Source organism: Phocoena phocoena, chromosome 7 (genome assembly GCF_963924675.1).
Source record: "Phocoena phocoena chromosome 7, mPhoPho1.1, whole genome shotgun sequence".
Classification (NCBI taxonomy): Eukaryota; Metazoa; Chordata; class Mammalia; order Artiodactyla; family Phocoenidae; genus Phocoena; species Phocoena phocoena.
The window spans coordinates 110,182,778-110,205,739 of NC_089225.1; positions in this window are offsets into that span (position 1 = coordinate 110,182,778).

The following is a 22,962-nucleotide window of genomic DNA, read 5'->3' on the forward strand; positions in this document are numbered from 1 at the left end:
TTAGTTGGTTAGTTGGCCAGTGGTTGGTTGATCGGTGTTGATTGATAGGTGGTTAGTTGGTTGGTTGGTGGCTGGTTGATTGGTTAGTGGTTGGTGGGTAGTTGGTTGGTTGGTTTGTTGGCCAGTGGTTGGTTGATTGGTGGTGGTTGATAGGTGGTAAGTTGGTTGGTTGCTGGTTGGTTGGTAGGTGGCTGGTTGATTGGTTGGTGGTTGGTAGGTGGTTGGTTGGTTGGTTGGTGGTTGGTTGGTAGGTGGCTCGTTGATTGGTTAGTGGTTGGTGGGTGGTTGGTTGGTTGGTTGGCCAGTGGTTGGTTGATCGGTGGTGGTTGATAGGTGGTTAGTTGGTTGGTTGCTGGTTGGTTGGTAGGTGGCTGGTTGATTGGTTGGTGGTTGGTAGGTGGTTGGTTGGTTGGCATGTTGTTTGGTTGACTACAATGTTTGTTTTCTCATAACTATGGGCAGAATTTCTGCCCATTTTCCCCCATTTGGCTCCTGCTCTCCACATTAGAAACCTGGAGTTTTCAGTATCCGTCCCGCCCTTAACTTTCACATCAGAATAAGGTCTTGGATGGTTAACACAGGAGAAGCACTCTGGAGTCAAATATTTTCTCAAATCCATCTGTTCTAGAAACCTGTACTGAGTTACCTTAGGACCAAAAACAAACCTAGCGTTTCAGTCTTCGGCTTTTGTGTGACATTCATCATAACTGGCTAGAAAGCTGATGAGTGTGATTGCAGCAGAAAGCACGTTTCTTAGGTAAAGTCACTGTGATGTGCCAAAGGGCCCAGACATCTGGTCAAGCATTCTGAGTGTGTCTGTGTTTCTGGATGAGATTAACATTTGAATCAGTAAACTGAGTAAAGCAATTGCCATCTTTAATGTGGGTGAATCCCATGCAGTCAGTTACAGGTTTGAACAGAGCGAAAAGTCTGACCCCTCCATGAGTGAGGGGAGATTCCTGCTGCCTGACGGCCTTTGAGATGGGACACTGAGTTTTCCTCCTGCCTTTGAACTCAAACTGAAACACTGGCTTTTCATGGGTCTCAAGAATGCCAGGCTTGGGAGTAGAACCATACTATCGGCTCTGGGTCTTCAGCTTGCCCACGGCAGATGTGGGGACTTGTCAGCCTCCTCAAACATGTGAGCCGATTTCTTATGATAAATCTCTTTGCATATGTTTATACACACAATACATGCATGCACACATGCATACACACACACACGCACGCATACACATACACAACATACATCCTCTTGATCTGTGTATCTGGAGAGCCCTGACTGGTACAAGGAGCAATAGGAAGTGAATACACTCGTTCACAAAAAAGAGATCTGTTGTCTAGAGAAACAAAGTGAACTGGACAAAGTTCACACCGGATGTTTCAGGACCAGGATTCACCAGATCTCCTCTGATACATCATGGACTCCACCTCCGTGCTTGGTTACCACGCCATGCTGCTGTCACTCCCTCGTCCCCTCATTTACCTTTTTGTGGCTAGTGACTGATGTAAGATGATGACTGAAGATGATGGGCTAAAGATGCCAACAGACCCAGGGAGAGAATGTAAAGTTCTTTAATGGCAAAAGCTACCCCACACGTGGAGTTGCTCTGATGTGCTCCAGGTGCCAGTGGCTTCTCACACCTGGCAGAACCCTCACTCCTCGTGGGTGGGGTCAGCACCGTGCCCAGCCCAGTGCATGCAACTCTGGGCTTCTGTAAAACACATACCAGGTTATCTCCTGTCTTATGTCGATACCTGGCTCCTGTGTCCTTTTCTATTGACTGTGTCTGTGATGTCCTTCTGTCGGTCAATCCCTGTTCCACAGTGACCAACATACACACTCAGCTATTTAGTTAATAAAGAAAAGGTCCCCAACTCTTGATGAGGGGCTGGAACTCTACCACTTGGATCTCTGCAAGACACATCCTGTTAAAGTCAGAAAGAAGGCCAGCAGCCCAGAGTTGCTGTCCCAAAACCCACATCCTGCCACGTGCCAGGGAAAGTCCCTGAGGCGCCCCCAGGGTGAGGACAGGCTAGCATTTGTCCTCTGAGGATGCAGGCTGCACGAAGGCACAGCTGCTGGTTGAATCCCACAGCCAGGGTTGGACACCTGCTGAACATGGGCGGGCCGGCGCTGGGTCTACAGCATAGGACATTCAGACCATTTCAAATCAGACCCTCTGCGGAGTGACAGGTCACAAAGAGGAGCCACAGCCGGGAAGAAAGGTGACTGTCTGCCCCTGGGAGAGGGAGGGAAGAGGAGGCCAGGCCAGGCTGAGGGCTGGGCTGTCACCAGACAGTGATCTGAGAAGGAATCGCTTTCATGTTGGGGCCGGGGCTAGATGGAGTTCTCCGGAAGGGGCAGAATTTCCAGCTGGGTAAACAGGTGGGACATAGAACAGAGAAGGGCCATTGTTGACGCAGGGGAAGAATCATTAAATTTGGAGATAAAGGATCTGCCAAGTAATGCGACTTTGTGAACATGTTACCTGAACTATGCAGGTTTCGATTTCTTCATCTGTAAAATGGGCTGATGGTACCCACCTCATGGTTGTCAGAATGAAATCTGAACCCTTGCTGTGTAAACTGTTGTGGCACTGTGTTCACCGAGGTTAGGATCTAATTGTCTGTCCCAGGCATAGAGAAGAGACCTGTGGTTGCCAGGGGAGGGGGAGCGGGCAGGAAAGGAAGCACTGGGAGTTTGGGATTAGCGCATGCAAACTCATATACAGGATGGATAAACAACAAAATCCTACTGTAGAGCACAGGGAACTATATTCACTGTGCTGTGATAAACCACAATAGAAAAGAATATGAAAAAGAATATATATGCATAACGGAATCACTTTGCTGTACAGCAGAAATTAACACAACGCTGTAAATCAACTCTACTTGAATAAAATTTTTTTTTAAAAGATCTAGCTGTCTGACCCATGGTAGAGTGTTCTGGAAGAGTTTGCTGACTCCTAGCTTTTACTTTATAATTGGATCCTATAGTCGTCCTAGGAGGTGAACATCGCGGTCTCCAGTTACAGTAGAAGCGTCCCCGGGAGATTCGGGAACGCATCCATGTACACCCCGGCCCCCACCAGGGCACACCCAGCGCTGCGGACTCCTGGGCCCCTGCTCTGCTCTCACCCCGCACTACCTGCCCTTTGCTGGCTCCACCCCCTCCCTACGGAGGTGTGAGAGGAAACCAACCAACCCCCCCCCCCCCCCCCGGTTCTGCTGATACCCACACACAGAGGGGGTTTTGTGTGGCCGTCAGGGCTCTGGACGCGGGCTCACCCTCTCCCACCCGCTCTTTTTGTCTCATCTCAGCCGGAGCCAGCCCCGTGCGCCTTCCCCTGCTTTCCCAGCCTTTGTCCCAGGCCTGGCGGAAGAGAGCCTTCCCGTGCCCCGCGCAGTCCTGGAATGTGTAATGAAGTCACCAGCCTGTGAAAGAAAAGGCCTCTGTTTCTGTGGGTGATGGGGCTGGGTTCCGGGACGTGATGATGCAGCTCTGATCCTTAAAAAGGAAGTGGTGACTGTTAAGGGCACGTCATCTGGCCTGGCAGCTCTGAGAAGGAACATTTCATTTCTGCTCTGTGAGTTCCTTTCTGCCCTCTCAATGGTTCTGTGGCTGTCTGACCACATGATGGCCGTTGCTTTTCTGCCAGGATGGTATGTGCCACCCGGACGGAAGAGCCCCCATCTGTACTCTCCCCCACTGGCCATGCAAACCGCACAGTGTCTGCTGTGGGCAGAGGGGCTCCTGGAGCTGTCTGGGCCCATGGTGGCTCTCATGCCAGGCCCAGATGACGTGCCCTCACCTGCAGTGGAGACCAGAAGTGTCACCCTGCCTTGGCTCCTGGGGATGGGGCCACTAAGCTGGGGTGATAGCCATCATGAAAGCCCAGGAGGCAGTCAGTCGGGGGCCAGAACCACATCCACTGGGCAAAGCCAGAGTGAGGGCCAGCCCAGCTATATGATCAGCACAAAGCAGATGACAGATGCCAGTGGGGCAAGGGTGACTGAGAATCCACAGGCCAAACGGAGGCCAAGCCCTACAGCACTTGGCAAGGAGAGGAATCATCTGAGCCAGGGAAGGTGAGATCTATCCTGCTCGGTTCCTCAAGCGGACCACAGGCCACCTCTGTCAGAAGCACAGAGTGAGGCTGTTCGTTCAGAATCCTGGTTCCCACCCCCAAACCCATCAAAAAAGAAGCCCTGAAGCTCTGGGCCAGGAGCCTGCAGTGTGAAAAGAGTTCCAGAGGGGCCACTTGAGTCCATTAAAATTAGAGTCTCCACAGGGTCGGAACAAGTTCGCAGGTTGCTTCTACTGGGAAGTGGGGAGAACAGAATCTCATAAATTATTTTTAAGCTTATCTCCCTCCTCTCATTTTATTTATTGATTTTGGCTCATTTACACTCCTGTTTCGACCACCCCCATAAGGCTCCCATGCCAATGGGTAGGTGTAGACATTGTTTAATTTAGATGAATCCTTTAAAAAAGAGCCTATTTCTTGGTGTGTGCCTGTATTTTTGACTTCTGTAAGTAAGGTTGCCTTGCATAGCTGCTTCTTACATTTTTCACTGTACTTAAGATGCATCCGTGCTGCTGAGTGGGCATCTCCTCCATCACTTTTAAGTCGTGCACAGACCTCCATGGCGTGCGTGTGCTACATTCTGCCACTCCACCCGCAGTGATGGGCACTGCAGTTGGCTTCATCTCCCCCTGCCCCACACGCACTGCCACCGATCTCCTGCTTGTCCATAAGGGCATAGCCAAGGGGTGTGGGGAGTGGTACCCAGAAGCAGTGATTGATGAAGACCGTAGTGTTCATCAGTTGAACTCTGCCAGATGGCTCCCCCAATGCACGTACCCATCTCCACTCCCTCCACCAGTGCACAAGAGTTCCCACATCCCATATCCCTCCCAGCATTAGCAATAGTCAGCTTCTAATATTCTGATTTTTGCCTAATAGACTTAAAGCAAGGTCTCACTGTGGTTTTAATTAGCATTTCTCTCTCTTTTTTTTTTTTTTTTTTGCGTTACGCGGGCCTCTCACTGTTGTGGCCTCTCCCGTTGCGGAGCACAGGCTCCGGACGCGCAGGCTCAGCGGCCATGGCTCACGGGCCCAGCCGCTCCGTGGCATGTGGGATCTTCCCGGACCGGGGCACGAACCCGCGTCCCCTGCATCGGCAGGCGGACTCAACCACTGCGCCACCAGGGAAGCCCTGAATTTCTCTTTTTACGAAAGAGTCCGAGTGTCTCTTCGTATGATGGTTACTCTTTGAGTTTCCTCTTCTGTAAATAGCCCATTCATATCTTCTTCTTATAGATTTGCCGTATTTCCTCATTTATCCTAAATATCATTTCCTATTCAGTTTTAGTTATTACAGAGGTGTCTTCTTTCACATTTATATATTTTTATTAACTTGATGGTATACTTTTCAAACAACTTTATTGAGGTATAAATCACATAGGGTACAATTCACCAGTTAAGGCGTGCGGTTCACTGGTTTTCAGGACATTCACACAGGTGAGCATCCATCACCACAGTCAATTTTTTTTTAATAATTTATTTTCTTTTTGGCTGCGTTGGGTCTTCATTGCTGCATGTGGGCTTTCTCTAGTTGTGTTGAGCCGGGGCTACTCTTCGTTGTGGTACGCGGGCTTCTCATTGCGGCAGCTTCTCTTGTTGCGGAGCACGGGCTCTAGGTGCGTGGGCCTCAAGTAGTAGTTGTGGCGCTTGGCCCAGTAGTTGTGGCTCACGGGCTCTAGAGCGCAGGCTCAGTAGCTGTGGCGCATGGGCTTAGTTGCTCCGCGGCATGTGGGGTCTTCCTGGACCAGGGCTCAAACCCATGTCCCCTGAATTGGCAGGTGGATTTTTAACCACTGTGCCACCAGGGAATTCCCACTACAGTCAATTTAATAACATTTCTGTTGTCCCCCAGAGAAGCCGCATACCTGCCTGCAGGCAGTCACTCCTCACTACCTACCCCTCCAAGCACACCAGCTCTAAGCCACCACTGATCTCTTTCTGTCTGAGTAGATCTGCCTCTTCTGGACATGTCATGTAAGTGGAGTCAGACACTACGTGGTCTTTAGGGACTGGCTTCTTTCACTTGGCCTAATGGTTTCAAGGTTCATTTGTGTTGCAGTACGTATTAGTGATTCACCCTTTACTACAGAGTAGCATTCTGTGGTATGGATGTATGATATTTCGTTTATCCATTCATTGGGTGATGGACATTTGGGTTCTTTTTACTTATTGGCTACTACAAACATTGATGTAGGCCAATTTTTGTGTGGGCATGTGTTTTTATTTCTCTTGGGAATATACCTAAGAGCGGGGTCATATGGTAATTCTCTGTTTCACATCTTCAGGAAAACATTTAACTGCTTTCCACAGGGGCTGCACCATTTTACATTCCTACCAGCAACACGTGATGATTCCAGTTTCCCCACATTCTCACCGGCACCTGTTACAACCATCTTGATTACAGCCATCCTCAGGGGGATGGAGTGGTAGCTCATTGTGATTTGATTTGCATTTCCTTAATGGCTAATGACGTTGGACATCTTTTCATGTGCTTATCAGTCACTTGTATATCTTCTCTGAAGAAATGTCTATTCAGATCCTTTGTCCATTTTTCAATTAGGCTAATTATCTTTTTATTATTGAGTGGTAAGAGTTCAATGTACTCTCTGAACAATGAAAGATAAAATCCTTAGTTTGATATAATCACATCCTGTTTGCTTTGTTTTGTCTTGCCTTATGGTTTGTGATATAGAAGAAGTTTGTTTAAGAAGTCCTTCCCCTCCCTGAGTCACAAGGATGGACACACACACACACACCACTCAATTAACGTTTTAATTTTCCTTTCACATTTAGGTCCAAGTGGTTTCCACCTTTGTATGTGATGCTGGGTGGTAATCTGATTTCATTTTTCTCCATTTAGTTGGCCAGTTTTCCCAACATCATTTACAAAGCAGCCCGTCTCTCCCCAGTGATTTATGATGCCACCTTTATCATATATTAGGTTTGCACATATACCTACTCCTGTCTCTGAGCTCTTTATTTCTTTCCTTCAGTCCATTCTGTTCCTTTAGTCTATTTGTCTGTTTTCACACCAATTCCACACTGTTTTAACCAGCCGGGCCTCTTGTGAAGGTCCTAGGGCCCCATCCTCATAGAAGACTCCCTCAACCTTAAAGGTGCAATCCTCTGATCCCTGGAAAGCTTCTTCTCTTCTTGGCCTGTGCCTCTATCATTACTTGCTTTGGAGTTCCTGTAGGACTTTGACCATTGTGTTGCCCTCCAATTTTCTAGTTACCCCGTAAGCCAAGGCAAAACTACTGTGATTTATGCTTAATGCTCTCCTAATCAAGGGTCCTTTGACTGTGCTAATTGTCTCAAAAAGCCAAATCTCCCTTCAGATAACCAGGTTCCAAAGTCATTTTTTAGGGACTTCTGTAAAGCATGACTTTAAGGATCAGTGTCTAGAGACGGCAGCTCTGGTTTCATCATCACAAACATCCATGCCCTCCATCCACCTGGGGTCCTGGGTGTCCCCATGTTCAGTATAACACACCACCTCTCAAGCCTCTAGCTTATAAAAATATTGCCCTCTACAGCTATATAACACTGTACAATTTTAAAAGAGTGCTTACTTATTGCATTAGAACCTTAGAACTTTCGATGAAGTGTTCAAGTCTCCATACTGTTGACTCCATTTTAAAGGTGGAGAAGGAATTCCCTGGTGGCCCAGTGGTTAGGACTCCATGCTCTCACTGCCGAGGGTGCAGGTTCAATCCCTGGTCGGGGAACTAAGATCCTGTAAGCCGCACGGTGTGGCCAAAAAAAATTTTTTTTAATTAAACACACACACACACACACACACACACACACATACACCTAAAGGTGAACAAACTGAGGTGCAGAGGTGATTTGTGATCACCCATGATCCCACAGCCCGTGAGTGATCCACAGAACTTGGGAAAGACCTCGGCTTTTCTAACCTATACTGTATAACTGCATTAGTTTGCTAGGGCTGCTGTAACAAAATACAACAGGTTGGGTGGCTTAAATAACAGAAATGTATTTCTTGTAGTTCTAGAGGCTGGAAATCCCAGATTAAGGTCCAGCAGGGTTGGGTTCCTGGTGAGAGCCCTCTTCCTGATTTGCACATGGCCACGTTCTTCAAAAAGCCTTTCCTCTGAGGGTGCAAGGAGAGAGAGAAAGCATGCACAATCTGGTGTCTTTTCTCATAATGGCACGTCCTACTGGACCAGGGCCCCACCCTTGTGACCTCATTTAACCTAAATTACCTCCCGAAGATTCTGTCTCCAAACACAGTCACACTGGGGGTTAGGGCTTCAAGATGTGAATTTGGGTGGGGATGCCATTTGGTCCACAGCACTGCTATAACAAGTTACCACAAACGCGGTGGCTTTAGGCAACACACATTTACTATCTCGCAGTTCTGGAGGGCCAAGGCTAAAATCAAGGGCTCAGCGGGGTGACGATCCTTCTGGAGTCCTTACGAAAGAATCCGCTTCCTTGCGTTTTCCAGTTCTGGGATCTGCCTGAGAAGATTTGTAAAACCCTCATGGACTACCTCCCGCTGTGGCTTGTGGGAAGCCCTGCTCAGACGGCAGTTTCTGATCTGCTTCACGTATACACATCACCTGCCGGCCGTGCTTCCCTAGCTTAGTGCCCCAATCAGGTTACGTCTCTCTTAAGTCATAGTGCTTTTCCTTGGACGATATTTGTGCTTTCTCGGCTCACGCATATGTCAACGCTTTTGTTCATCAACATTAGTTTCCAGTTTTAGGGAAACTTCAAAATGAATACATTTTGCTCAAATATTAGACAACGTTCCATCTGTCAGAATTTCTAATTTTTCGCCAGCATTGATTAGAGTGTGTGCGTGCATTCGTTCAGCCATCCCACAAATGTTTGCTAACACTATGTGCCGAGCACTGTAAGAGGGGTTTATTGCAGAGATGCCCACACAAGTTGACATGGGGAAGTAAGAAAAACCTGGATGGGGGTCTAGGACACGTGGTGTGTCCATCAGGGACCTGGCAGGAAACACAGTTCAAATGGAAAGACTCTGGTGTGGGCAGGGCTGGGGGACCACACAAGCGATGCTGGGGAAGCCAGAGACTTGCCACAGAGGACAGTGTGCCATCCCTAGGGCCAAAGGGGTGACTGCACACAGGTGACAGCTGGAACCGTACAGGAGGGAGCTGTCATTGTGATGGGTCAGAGCTACAACCAGAGACAAGATGTCAAACAGGGAGCGGGTGGGAGGAATACCCCAGCTTCTCTCTCTTTCTGCCCCCTCATCTAATGCCAATGCCGCCCAATGGTCAAATCCAAACAGAAGCCAGCTGGGAAGGCAGCTCAGGAAATGCAACTACGGGGGTTAGTCTCCAGGGACAAAGAGAGAAGAGAAAAGCAGAGAATGGACCCTGCTAGGGTGGGGGCCGGGCCAGGAACCAAGGCTAACCAGCCTTCCTGTTTCTGGCCTGGCTCTGTCACCAAATAGTTCTGCTTCTTTGAGTAAGACATTTACTTTCTCCATGTCTTTGTTTTTCTCACCTTAAAATGAACCATAGAACTGAAATCTATGAGTTAAAGGATGATCTCTATCATCTATTTCAACTTTAATCAGCTATGGTTTGATATATAGACATAAAAAATAGAAATATATATATATAATTTATATCCAACACACCACCATGCCATATTTTTGTTTTCTGTAAATATATGAACTACTGTGAAGATGAGGCTTTCTAGACACCCCTAAGTATAAATACATCAACTGGGTTTCCCTTGGTACACATAATTCAAAGTGGATATCCACAAAGTTAAGAGGAAAATCAACAGACCAGAGCACATTGTAGCATTTGGTCTGGCCTGATTTCTTTGATGGGTTGGTGACGGGGTACAACTGTTCAAACGTCCTCAGGATTTTCATCTTTCCATGGACAGCTGTCATAAAAATAGCGAAGCTTCGTGAAGTAAACTGTGCCCTCACGAAAGCCTTCTCTCCTTACAATCTACAAATTCACTGATGAGACAGTTACCAATGTGCACTCGAGGAGGAGGTTTGCAAAGAATAAGGACTGGGTTAGTATTTCCCCCGTGCCTCACAGGCGAAAGGTCATGAAACGAAGCCACCCTGGTCGTGTCCCAGAGATGGCAGTGGAGGAATCTGACAGTCCCCAGCATAACACTATTTCAATCTGGAGGATAATCTAATAATACCTTTGAACAGAAGGACACAGCCATCGGCAACAAAGGCAAACACAGTGACGCGTTTGGAGAGCGTCACCGAAACCAGCTTTCCACTGTTGGATGACGTTCTCAGTTGTGAACCCCTGGGCCCTTGGCTCAGAGCTGCCGCCCTGGCTAGTGGTCACCTTCTGGATTCATGCCACTGGGACATTTCCTCCCTTGTCACTGAGCAGGGAGGTCTTCACCCCTCCCCTGGTGCCACGGCCTGGTTCCGAGGTCGAGTCACTGGAGAAAAATAATAATAACTGATTGAAAAATGTTGGCCGTTGAACCTAACTGTCCATCAATAGATGAATGGATAAAGAAGATATGGCACGTATATAAAATGGAATATTACTTAGCCATAAAAAGAAACGAAATTGAGTTATTTGTAGCAAGGTGGATGGACCTAGAGTATGTCATACAGAGTGAAGTAAGTCAGAAAGAGAAAAACAAATACAAATATGCTAACACATATATATGGAATCTAAAAAGAAATGGTTCTGAAGAACCTAGGGGCAGGATAGGAATAAAGATTCAGATGTAGAGAACGGACTTGAGGACACGGCGGGGAGGAAGGATAAGCTGGGACGAAGTGAGAGAGTGGCATGGACTTATATACACTACCAAATGTAAAATAGATAGCTAGTGGGAAGCAGCTGCATAGCACAGGGAGATCAGCTCGGTGTTTTGTGACCACCTAGAGGGGTGGGATAGGGAGGGTGGGAGGGAGACGCAAGAGGGAGGAGATATGGGGCTATATGTATATGTATAGCTGATTCACTTTGTTATAAAGCAGAAACTAACACACCATTGCAAAGCAATTATACTCCAATAAAGATGTTAAAAAAAACAAAAGGTTGGCCGTTGATTCAAAAGTGGGTACATGCATGGAAATTTCTGGAATGCAATGGTGTATCCCCCTGGGAAATGACAGGAGCCCTGCTGGGAAGGAAAATTGAACTCCTGGGGTAGAATGCAGAATTTTATCTTTGTTATCTATCCTTTAGCGCTGTCTACATTTGTGATGTGTGTGTATTACTTTTTTAATTAAAAAACACTCTTGTGGGCTTCCCTCGTGGCTCAGTGGTTAAGAATCTGCCTGCCAATGCAGGGGACATGGGTTCGAGCCCTGGTCTGGGAAGATCCCACATACCATGGAGCAACTAAGCCTGTGCGCCACAACTATTGAGCCCATGTGCCACAACTACTGAAGCTCATGTGCCTAGAGCCCGTGCTCCACAACAAGAGAAGCCACCACAATGAGAAGCCCATGCACCATAACGAAGAGTAGCCGCCGCTCGCCGTGGCTAGAGAAAGCCCGCGCGCAGCAACAAAGACCCAACACAGCCAAAAAAAAAAAAAAAACCACACTCTTGTGAGACGTTCAACTATTCTACAAGCTCTGATCCTCAGGTGTCAATGAGAAGGTATTTGCAGAGCATCTGGGATGTGCTTGCACAGATCACAAAACCCAGGAAAGGTGTGATGGATGAGTTTACTTAGAATTCATAGAATCATATTAAATAAAATCAAAAGGCTATAAAACATCTGAAGAAGGGCCATCTCCAAGTGCGCCGACAGGCTCTCAGATGGCTTAGGCTATAGCAGTAGCTGATCTCCAGAGTGGAAGGTCCTGCAAGCCGTTAGTTAAGCAGGAGGATGGATGTTTCTCTTGCAGGAGAGGATGTCATTATGGGCAGCGTGGCCACTGCCAGCTCCTCCTATCTGCATGATATTTCTGCTGGTAGCTTCCCTTTGGTTTCAAGGCCTCCCATCAGCCCCTGACTTTCTTCCAAGAAGTGGAAAGAGGGCAGACGCCACCTCCGGGAGCCTGCACCAGCCCGGGATTTAGATATTGTCAGGAACTCTCTCCACCATCTTATTACTCAGGGACACCCCCATGGGAAGGAATTTATGGCCTCCAAAAGCCATGGTTTTGGAAATATTCCACCATGACCCTATAACCTTTGGACCAAGTCTATGATGGCCTCTGCTCTGAGGTTTCTCTTGGTCATTAGTTTCAGGTTCTGATGGCCCCCTCTGTGTCTACTCCCGTTCCAACATCCTCACTCCATCCTCTTTTTCTAGCTCTCAGACTCCAACTCCTGTCCTAACTCTGGAATTTGACCACATCCTCTCCCTGGTTTTCAGAAGCGACCACTCCTTGGAGCAAAAGGTCTAGGGCACCTGTGTTCCTCAACTCCAGTTAACCTGGTTAAGAAAAATCTTCTGGAAATAAATTCAAAATGTTAAGTCAACAGAATGATGAAAGAAATCTGGGGGAAAATTTGACCAAAAACCTGCAAAACCATCTTTGTGTTGCCCCAAAACTACCAAGACTCAAACTATTGTGGACTTGCATTTGACAAAACTGTTGTCTCAACCCAGTGGTCATGTTGACCGATTTGTTCTCTGCCAGACTGCTTTCAGGCAAGTTGTTTGTAGCTATATGGTTTGCTACCCTGTCCCTCAGCAAGATCTTCACACCACTTTGTCCTGTCACACTGTCACCTAGAACACTGCCTCACCCACCAACCCAACCTCCACTCCCACCCCTTCCCACCACAAAGCACCCTTCTGAGGTCAGACACTAACCAGTAATTAGGGAAAGTCCATTCTTTGCAGGGGAACCTGAAGGCCACTTGATAAGGTGTTGAAGACTTCCACAAAGTCTTGGCCAATGAACTCCACTAGCTAGAGGACCAAGTGAATGCAAAACCTGGAAGGGATCCCCTCCTACCCCATCTCTACCAGCCCTGCTTCCAGCTGGGGTCAAACACCTGAGTCCATCCTTCCTGCGGTCACCAGCCTCCTCTCCTCTCTTCCAGCCCCTGTAATAAAAACTCTGAGCCTCCACTAAGCTTGACTACACCCAACCCCCATCCTACCCTGCTATTCAATGAATCACTTGATTTCTCTCCTTTGGGGACTTCAACTCTCTCCTCTCCAGCTGTACGGTTCTGAAGATGGCCATTGAGATACCAAAACTCTTGGTATCTACTCTCACATGGGACAGCTTCATCTTCCAAAAACCTTTCTCAATTTGGGGGACAGGTCCCAGAATAAGGATTTTCTGAAGTCATCTAGGTTTGGAATCCATCTACATAAATTGCAAGCTGGAGGGTGGAAGTCGTAGTAGAGAGAGACAGAAAACTACATTATTGGAGTATCTTTGTCAGAATCTCAGATACACAAATGACCTGAAACATCATAGTCCCACTTTGCCAGGGGTACAAATGGTCTCTCCCTGAGCCTCTGCTCAAACACCTGGAAAGGCAGGCATTCACTTCCCCATCAAGCACTGCCTCTGCTTGGATTCTTCATGTCTTCCTTATTCTTTTGTTTTTTCACACACAAAATGTCATTTCCATTGCAGTTTTCTTCCTCCTCCCTTTAACAGACATCTTATTTATCAGCTATAGTTCTTTTTACACACTTAGTCTTTATTTTTACGTACAAATGGTATTACTGAAGATTATTTTACTTGTTAGCTACAAAAACCTCCTAGCTTAGGCAAAAGGGAGAAATACGGGAAGACTGATAGCTCGTGTAATGGCAGGAGGGGTTGGCCAGCCCAAGCCTGGAAAAGTCGGGATGCAGCTGAAAGCACGGAAACAGGACTCAGACGCTGCCTGTCTTTCCCACTCTTCCCTCATCTCAGCCCTTCTCTGCCTCCCAGCCTCATTCCCACCCCCCAGGCTGCTTTCCCCATGTGGCTGGAAAGGTGGTGGCCAGCACCTATAGGGTTTGACATCTTGGGTCTCCCACTATCAGAGACAGATTTCCTTGGGTGTGGGGAGAAGAGTCTAGGGAGGGATGCTGAATGGCCTGGCTTGGGTCAGGCTCTCATACGAGACTCAGCCTTCGAGTCAGTTGCTCATTAGCTCTTGGCCCTGACCTCTGGCTCTAGAGACTGAGCCCCACCCGACGCTGGAAGGGAAGTGCTGTCACCCGGAGAGAGGTAGACGGACAAAATGATAGGTGTCCCCTACAAGCGCACATGTTATGTGATAATAACAGGAACAGCTATGACCATAATAGGGAACATTGGCTGAGTAAGGGGAGACCAAATTCCTAGTGTAGACAATAGGGCATTCCACCTGAATTACTTGCATCTAGACTTGTGCAGAATACAGCTCCCTAGGAATCTGGGAATACCGTATGCTACCTGGCAAAGGTGAGGTTAGATTGTTCTTCAGCTGACCTTCGAGTAGGGAGATTATCCTGGATTGTCTGAGTAGGTCCAATGTAATCACAAGGACCCTTAACTGTGAAAGAGGGAGGCCGGAGAGTCAGGGTCAGAGTGATGTGATGTGAAGTGATGTGAAGGGAGAAGTATGCAATTGGACATCACTGGCTTTGAGTATGGAAGAGGACACAAGGCAAGAAAACAGATTTTCCCCTAGAACCTTCAGAAGGAATGCAGTCCTGCCAACACTTTGATCTTAGCCCGTGAGACCCATTTTGAGAGTTTGGGGGGTTTTTTGGTTTTTGTTTTTGGATGTGGACCATTTTTAAAGTCTTTATTGAATTTGTTACATTATTGCTTCTGTTTTGTGTTTTGGTTTTTCAGCTACAAGTCATGTGGGATCTTAGCTCCCTGACCAGGTATGGAAGCCACACCCCCTGCGTTGGAAGGCAAAGTCTTAACCAATGGACCACCAGGGAAGTCCCCCAGTGAAACCCACTTTGGACCTCTGACCTCTAGAACTGTAAGATAAAAAATTGTATGTTGCTTTAAGCCACTGAGTTTGTGATCATTTGTTACAGCAGCAATAGGAAACTAATCCACAGCGTTATCTCTATATGGTGATTGGGAAGACTTTGGTTTGGGGAGAAGGGTCAACAGAGCAGATAAAAGAGAAGGAAGACTAATAGTGCTCTGTTCCCTTCTGCAACCCCTGTGCCTTGAACTAGGTTGGAGGCTCCATATTTAGAGAGCTTGGGCTGGGAGCTAGTGGAATTGCTTTTATAAAAGAAACACATGAGCCTCTGGACACAACAGAGCATTGAGGGACCACGTGACAAAGTGTGGCACTGAACTGGGGGAAAGGCCCTTCTTCTCACCTTTGTCTTGAACGCAGTTCCACTCTTGACACACGAAGAAACTTAGCTTTGAGGCATCTGGAGGCTACTGCCTTGGCATGTACGAGATCTCATGGGAGTAGCAGCCAGGAGGTGGAGGCCAGAGGAGAACAGGAAAAAAATACGATACATACATACACAAAATACTGCAAACAATTTTAGGAGGTTCCCACGGAGTCTTTCCATGAAGCCAGTCGAAGAGTCCAGATTAAGGACCACTGGAAGCATGCCCTGCTTGTATTTTCCCATTAAATCTGCTCATCTCAACAGGCAGTAGGCACCAGTCAAGAAAGAAAAGCTGTGGACACGCTAAGATGACCGTGGCACTCACCCTGACTTTCTTATGACCCTGATCTCATGCTGAAGTCTACACTCTTGATGTCACTATCCTGATTTCAGTGCTGTCCCTCCCATTTATGCCTGGAGTTTAAGTCCTTGACCACCCAATCCTGTGAATCTCGGCTTTCCCCAGAGTTGCCTTGTGAGAATCTTCCCCCTACTCAATACAATTCCCTGTCCTCAGACACTTGATGGGTACCCCCAGTCATGCAAGCCTAGCTCTCCCATAAAACGGGCATTTGGATTCACCAGTGGGCTTTGACCCAGGTACTAGCCACTACCTCAGTTCCTGAGCCATCAGAAGTAATGGAGAAAAATTTCCCCAAATTCCAAACAGTCCACTCCTTTTCTCCTTCTCCAGTAAAGGTTACAATTATAAAAATGTCTGATTATAATTTGGTCCATTCATCGGTATTTCTAAACTGCTGTGAACCAATTCCAACTTTATCATGCAGAGACATGGATCAAAATCTATCTCTGTAGTTTACAACAGTTAATCGTTTCTTGAATTCGATGCTCCAAGGCTAAACCTGGATTTGTGACATCAGAACTGATTAATGACAGTAAGCTAATTCTTGCTGAGTGTGAAAATTTCAGTTCATTTCTGCAACTGTTCTCCTTTGCCTTTTTTTTTTTTTTTTTGGTACGTGGGCCTCTCACTGTTGTGGCCTCTCCCATTGCGGAGCACAGGCTCCAGACACGCAGGCTCAGCAGCCATGGCTCACAGGCCCAGCCGCTCTGCGGCACGTGGGATCTTCCCGGACCGGGGCACGAACCCATGTCCTCTGCATCGGCAGGCGGACTCTCAACCACTGTGCCACCAGGGAAGCCCTCCTCTGCCATTTTTATCGAAAGTCATCACCCAACAGTTTTTCCATTTTGGTGGTGAGACTTAATACCTGAGTGTCTGTATCGGGCCAAGTTCTGCGTCACAGGTGTCCCCATGTGGCTCCTGGTTTACTTCCCATCTCCATCAGCACTAACCCCTCTCACTGGCTCTCCAGAAGGCAAAGTAGACATTCTCTCCTGGTACGGTGACAAAGAACTGAGCCTGGATCTCTTCTAATCAGCAGAAAAGAATGCTCTCCTACCCATCAGAGGAATATGGCATTTCCTTTCTCCCATTCATCACTGCTAGTAGATTTCCATTAGAGTCTTGATGTTCCTTAGCAACTCCCTAGCAACAGAAGCTTACCTGAAATTGTATAAGGCTTTCCAGAAATTGTTTTTTAAAGGTCTCATTCCTTCCCAACATTTCTACCCTCAAGGAAATAATTTCTCTTTATTGCTTTTTCTGATCACAAAAGTAATACAAACTTGCTTTAGAAAACTCAAGCAATATACAGATATGAAAATAAAAATTCCCAGCTGGCACGACTCCCCAGGCCCCAACCCGCCCCCTTCCAGGAAAATCTCCCAACAAACGTTATTAAACAAGGTTGGTCTGTTGTTGTTCTTGCTGGGATTTTTTGTTTTTTGGGGTTATTTTTGCGGTACGCGGGCCTCTCACTGTTGTGGCCTCTCCCGTTGCGTAGCACAGGCTCCGGACGCACAGGCTCAGCTGCCATGGCTCACGGGCCCAGCCGCTCCGCGGTATGTGGGATCTTCCCGGACCGGGGCACGAACCCGCGTCCCCTGCATCGGCAGGCGGACTCTCAACCACTGCGCCACCAGGGAAGCCCCCTGCTGTTTTTAAATAGAGTTTAAGTTACTTTCAGGAACTATAAGTAACAAAAGTATTTTTTGGTGTCAAAACTAGAAAATGACTTCCCTTATTTTTAAGTAAGGTACTTACTACCAGAATGCCTGCACTCTAGGTTGGTTTGTTCTCCTTTCTTTCCTATGCAATAAACATTCCCTTTCCCCTGAATTTCAACTTTCTATCCACTAGAAATTTTATTCAGTGAGAATAGGTCAGAATGAGACTCAGGAAAGCATAGACTAGGTTGAAAGAATCTGAAGAAGTTTGCCCGATCCAATAAACTGTGTGATAGTGTCAGGTATAAAGGCTGAAATGAATTAATGTAAAGGACAAAGATAATGTGGTTACTCTCACAAAAAGAGATGAGCTGGAATCTTCTATACCTGAACACAGCAAAGCTGCTTTTCAAACCTGAGTGAGGGTCTAACCATATGTAATTAAAGTTGGAAAGAAAAATAAGTTATATCGACCCCATGTACACCCTAAAACACTCCAGAGCTGTTCTCTTTCTAACTGGGAGAGGTCTGAGCTGGCAGAATGTCATATTAATTAGCACTGGGGAAGTGTATATGTTTTGGGGTCTGGCCTCTATCTTTAGAAAAGCTAAGCGTCCTAACTGCCATTCTCCATATCTGAAATTAGTCAATATTAGAGGTTATTTATCCTATATTGATATAGACACGATTGACATAAGGCATAAATTATCAGAGATTTCTCACAAGAAAGAAAAAGGCTACATTCCTATACTCATTCATTCATTCATTCAAGAAATGTTATTAAGAATGAATTCTCGTGTCAAACTTGTCACCCAGACGTGTGAGAGTAATGTGTTCGTAAAGCATGGATCTTGCTAAAAGAAAAAAAAAAGAAAAAAGAATAAATTCTTGATCAGACTCTTTGCTAGACTTTGAAGATTCCAAGATTAAGAAGAAGGGACAAGTAAACAAATAATATTACACATAATGAAATGCATGCTGTGGCCCCTGAGAGCATTTGCAAGGGCGGTGGGCATATACATAAATATAAAATATTTATATATATAAATATATATAAATATAAAATATTTATATATATAAATATATAAATATAAAATATATATATAAATATATAATATATAAATATAATATATAAATTAAAACTATATATATAAAATATATATAAGTATATATACTTATATATATATAAAATATATAAATATATATTAATATAATATATAAATATATAAATATAATATATATATAATATAAATATATAAATATAATATATATATAATATATAAATAAAATATATATATAAATATATAAGTATATATATACTTATATATATAAGTATATATATAAATATAAAATATATATATAAATATAAAATATACTAAATATATATATAAATATTTAAAAAATATATATATAAATATAAAATATACTAAAAGAATGTACCAATCTCAAAAACATCAAGGAGCATTTTGTCATTAGGAACAGCTACAAGTCCCACTTCAAATTACCCACTTAGCAATTTTTCATTAAAAGAAAAAAGACAGTTTGTAAATTAGTTTCCTGTGCCTGCTGTAACAAATTACCACAAACCAAGTGACTTAACAACAACAGAAATTTATTCACTCGCAGCTCTGGAGGATGGAAGTCCAAGATCAAGGTGTCAGCAGGGCCAGGCTCTCTCCAAAGGCTCTTGGGGAGAATCCTTCCTTGCCTCTTCTGTTTATTGGCCTGTAGCTGTGTCACTCCAATCTCTGTCTTTACGTGGCTTTCTCTACTATTTGTCTCTGTGTCCAAATTTTCCTCTTCTTATAAAGATAACAGTCATAGTGGATTTGGGGTCCACCCTAATCCAAGATAACCGCATTTTAGCTTGATCACATCTACAAGACCCTACTTCCAAGTAAGGTCACATTCACAGGTTCCAGTGGGCATTAATTGTGGGGGAGGGGACACTATTATTATTAGTGTTATCAGTTATTATTAGACACTTAGCATAAGATCTAACCCCTTAGACAATTTTAAATGTACAATAGGGTGTATTGCTAACTATATCGAAACTCGCCTCAGTGCAAATGCCCTGCGGGAGAGGCAGTCCTGTGATTGTAAACTGTACACTCGGGCTTCCCTGGTGGCGCAGTGGTTAGCAACCCACCTGCCAATGCAGGGGACACAGGTTCGAGCCCTGCTCCGGGAAGATCCCACATGCCGCAGAGCAACTAAGCCCGTGCGCCACAACTACTGAGCCCGCGTGCCACAACTACTGAAGCCCACGTGCCTAGAGCCCGTGCTCCACAACGAGAGGAGCCACCACAACGAGAAACCCGCGCACCGGAACAAAGAGTAGCCCCTGCTCACTGCAACTAGAGAAAGCCTGTGCGCAGCAACAAAGACCCAATGCAGCCTAAAATAAAATAAAATAAAATAAAAAAACTTTGCCTTTAAAATAAAAAAAAAATGCACACTTAGGGTACCATTTGCCCAGAGTTCAATACTATGAAGGGCCCCAAGGGAAGAGCAGAGGCAAAGAAGCGGCCTGAGAAACAAAATGTTTAGACAAAGTACAGATTCTAATATACAAAGTTAATAAAAGTAGGCCTGCTCTTGCTGGAGCAGGTGGGAGAGTTTGTCAATCCCTGGAATGGAAGAGGATAAATAGCATTTTTAAATCTCAGCTCCTGACTCTGACATCCATTTTATATCTTGGGGCTCGCAAGTCACTCGATCTCTTTGGACTTCAGTTTCCTCACCTATAAAATGAGGGGAAAAAATCTGTTCCTCCCGAAGTCACAGGGTTCGTTTGAAGTATATTAAGTCCGGTGAGTCTCGAAAGCACAGTTTAAATATAATGTATTATTATGAGAAGAGCAGAGAGGAAACAGTATTTACTCTGCAGCCTGCCCCCAGCACAGCCAGAACGGGTTATCAACTCATGACTTAAGACATTCAATTTCACTGCTTCCAACATGCATTACAGTCCTGAAATTGTAGATTCCTTCTCTAGATGAAAATAATCTTCCTAATACCTGTATCTTGTTTAAGCCTTTATTCACACGCGGTTTCATATTAAAAAAGAAATACCCTGTATATGCTTATTATAAAAATTTCAGGTAGTAAAGAATACAGATAGATATTAACCAAAAATAGAAATCTTTTCCAGTTCTCACCTCTTACCCACCCCCAAATTATCTTATGACTCTTAATAACCAGATGTTTATTACCAACTCTAAAAATTTTTAAGTAATATGCAGAATTCCTTATCTGGGGGGCCTGCTAAAAGACCTCTTCTAACTGCCCTCACGTTCGAGGGGGCTGAAGTGTGGATATGAAATCACATACAACTTCGCACAAACTCTCTGGGTTTTGTTGCCTTTTCTGCAAGTCATGGAAGCGTGAGACGGAGCCACGGTCCGCCACGCACATGGGAGGGTTCATGTGACCAGTAGCAGGATGGGCTGGTGACTCATTACTCTCTGGCAGGGCAGAGCTGGGGCGGCTAGTGTATCCTCCCTGGGCCCTAAACACAACAGTGTGTTTCTGCTGAAACTGTGTGGACACCAGTGTTGGACTCCTAAACACGCAGAGCTCATCGCTCCCAAGAAGGAAGAGCCTAGATGAGAGACTTGAAACCTTGCACAGATAATGTATCCCAGCCTCCAGAAGGAAGAAGCAGTGCCCCCAAATGCAGCAAGCACCAGCCTCCCCACAAGCGGTCCTGAGTCACCACTCTCCTAGCTGGACCCCTGATACTGACCTAGACGGATGGTTTTCAAACATCACTTCTTATTGTGTCTGTCCTTCCCTCCCTTTCTTCCTCTCTCGCTCTCTTTCTTTCTCTTCCTTCCTTCCTTTTTGAAACCAGTGGAGCTCTTCCTTTAAATGAAATCTTATGTGGGAGCCCCTATGCCTTCTTCCGTCCCAACCCGCCTTCCTGGTATGAAAGAGAAAAAGCACAGGCCTAAAATGGCATCCCTTGTGCTAAAGCCCATGATATCAAACATAGATTTAATACCTAATCTATTCCAGTGATTATAAAAAAAAATGCCCAACCAAGTAAATTGGAAGGTCATCAGAAATGGGATCTTAATCAACCAGCCTGGAATTTTCTGCTCAGCACCAAAGAAGCCACCTGTCACTTGGGCCTTCTCTTTCACTCTCCACACCCCACCCCAACCCCGCCCTCACCCCCAGGAAGAAGAGGCAATCCGCATGATAAAACCCTTGCGTTCCTTTCCCCCAAAAAAGAAGACATCCTGGCCTAAAACCAGTCCTTTCTTTTCTTTGCTAATGCTCCCTTGTCCCATCCTTCTTCCTAGAAAAACCTTCCATTTTATACCACCCCTGGAAGTGCCCTTCTACAACGGTTGCTAGATGGGAGGCTGGCTGATTCATGAATCGCCCAATAAGGCCGATTAGACCTTCAAATTTACTCAGCTGGATTTGGCTTTTTAACACTGCAAAGGCCACTTTCTTAACAACAGAAACCTTGTTGGCCTCTAACTCACTGACTTGAAGCTATGCTCTGACAGTCGACCAATATCTGTATGAAGAAGGGTTGTTTGCCTTGCAAATAGTTCAGTCTATAGAATCTGAAGGACCTGAAGTCTCCTCCAAGGACCCACGAGGACAAAACACAGCTGTGGAGAGACGGAGGGGAAGAAAAACAGGAAAGGGAATGTGGAGAAGAGTAGGTGCAGGTCAAGGTCCATCAGAGGCCGCCAGGTGACCTGGGAGCCGGGCTGCGAGGGGCTCTGTTGAGACCCAAGATTGGAGAGCATTTTGTCAGGAGTCCCCTCCCCACCAGGAAGAGACAGTGCAGGAGGTGCCATCCATATAGTTCTTGGAGAAACACAATGCCCTTTTGGCCTAAGGCCAGTGCGCTGCAAACAGCTCTGTGGGCGTTGAACTCCTGGAACTTTGAAGAGAAGAAATGACTGTTGTTAGTTTGAGAATGTTGCCCGGGGCCAGGAGTTGAGACTATCATTTCAGAATAAAATCTTCAAAGGCATCTTTCAAAAGTCACCTTACTCACTTTTGCATGTTCTTATCATACGTAAAATGGAAGAAAAACAAAAGACAACCCAGTTTCTTAAATGGATAAAAGTCTTGAATAGACCTTTCTCCAAAGAAGGTATACTAATGGCCAAGAAACCATTCCGAACATCACCAATCAGTAGGGAAATGCAAATCAAAGCCACAGTGAGCTACCAGCTCACACCCATTAAGACGGCTACTATCAAAGAAAAACAGAAAGGAGCAATTGTTGGTGAGGTTGTGGTGAAATTGGAACCCTTGTGCTCTGTTGGTGGGAATGTAAAATGGTGCGGCCACTGTGGAAAAGAGTATGGTGTTTCCTCAAAAAATTAACAGAATTTACTGTATGATCCAGCAAACCCAATTCTGGGTATACACCCAAAAGAACTGAAAGCAGGGTCTCTGAGTGATATTTGTACACCCATGTTCACAACAGCATTATTCACAACAGCCAGAAGGTAGAAACAACCCAGGGTCCACTAACAATGAATAGGTAAACAAGATGTAGTATATCAATACAACGGAATATCAT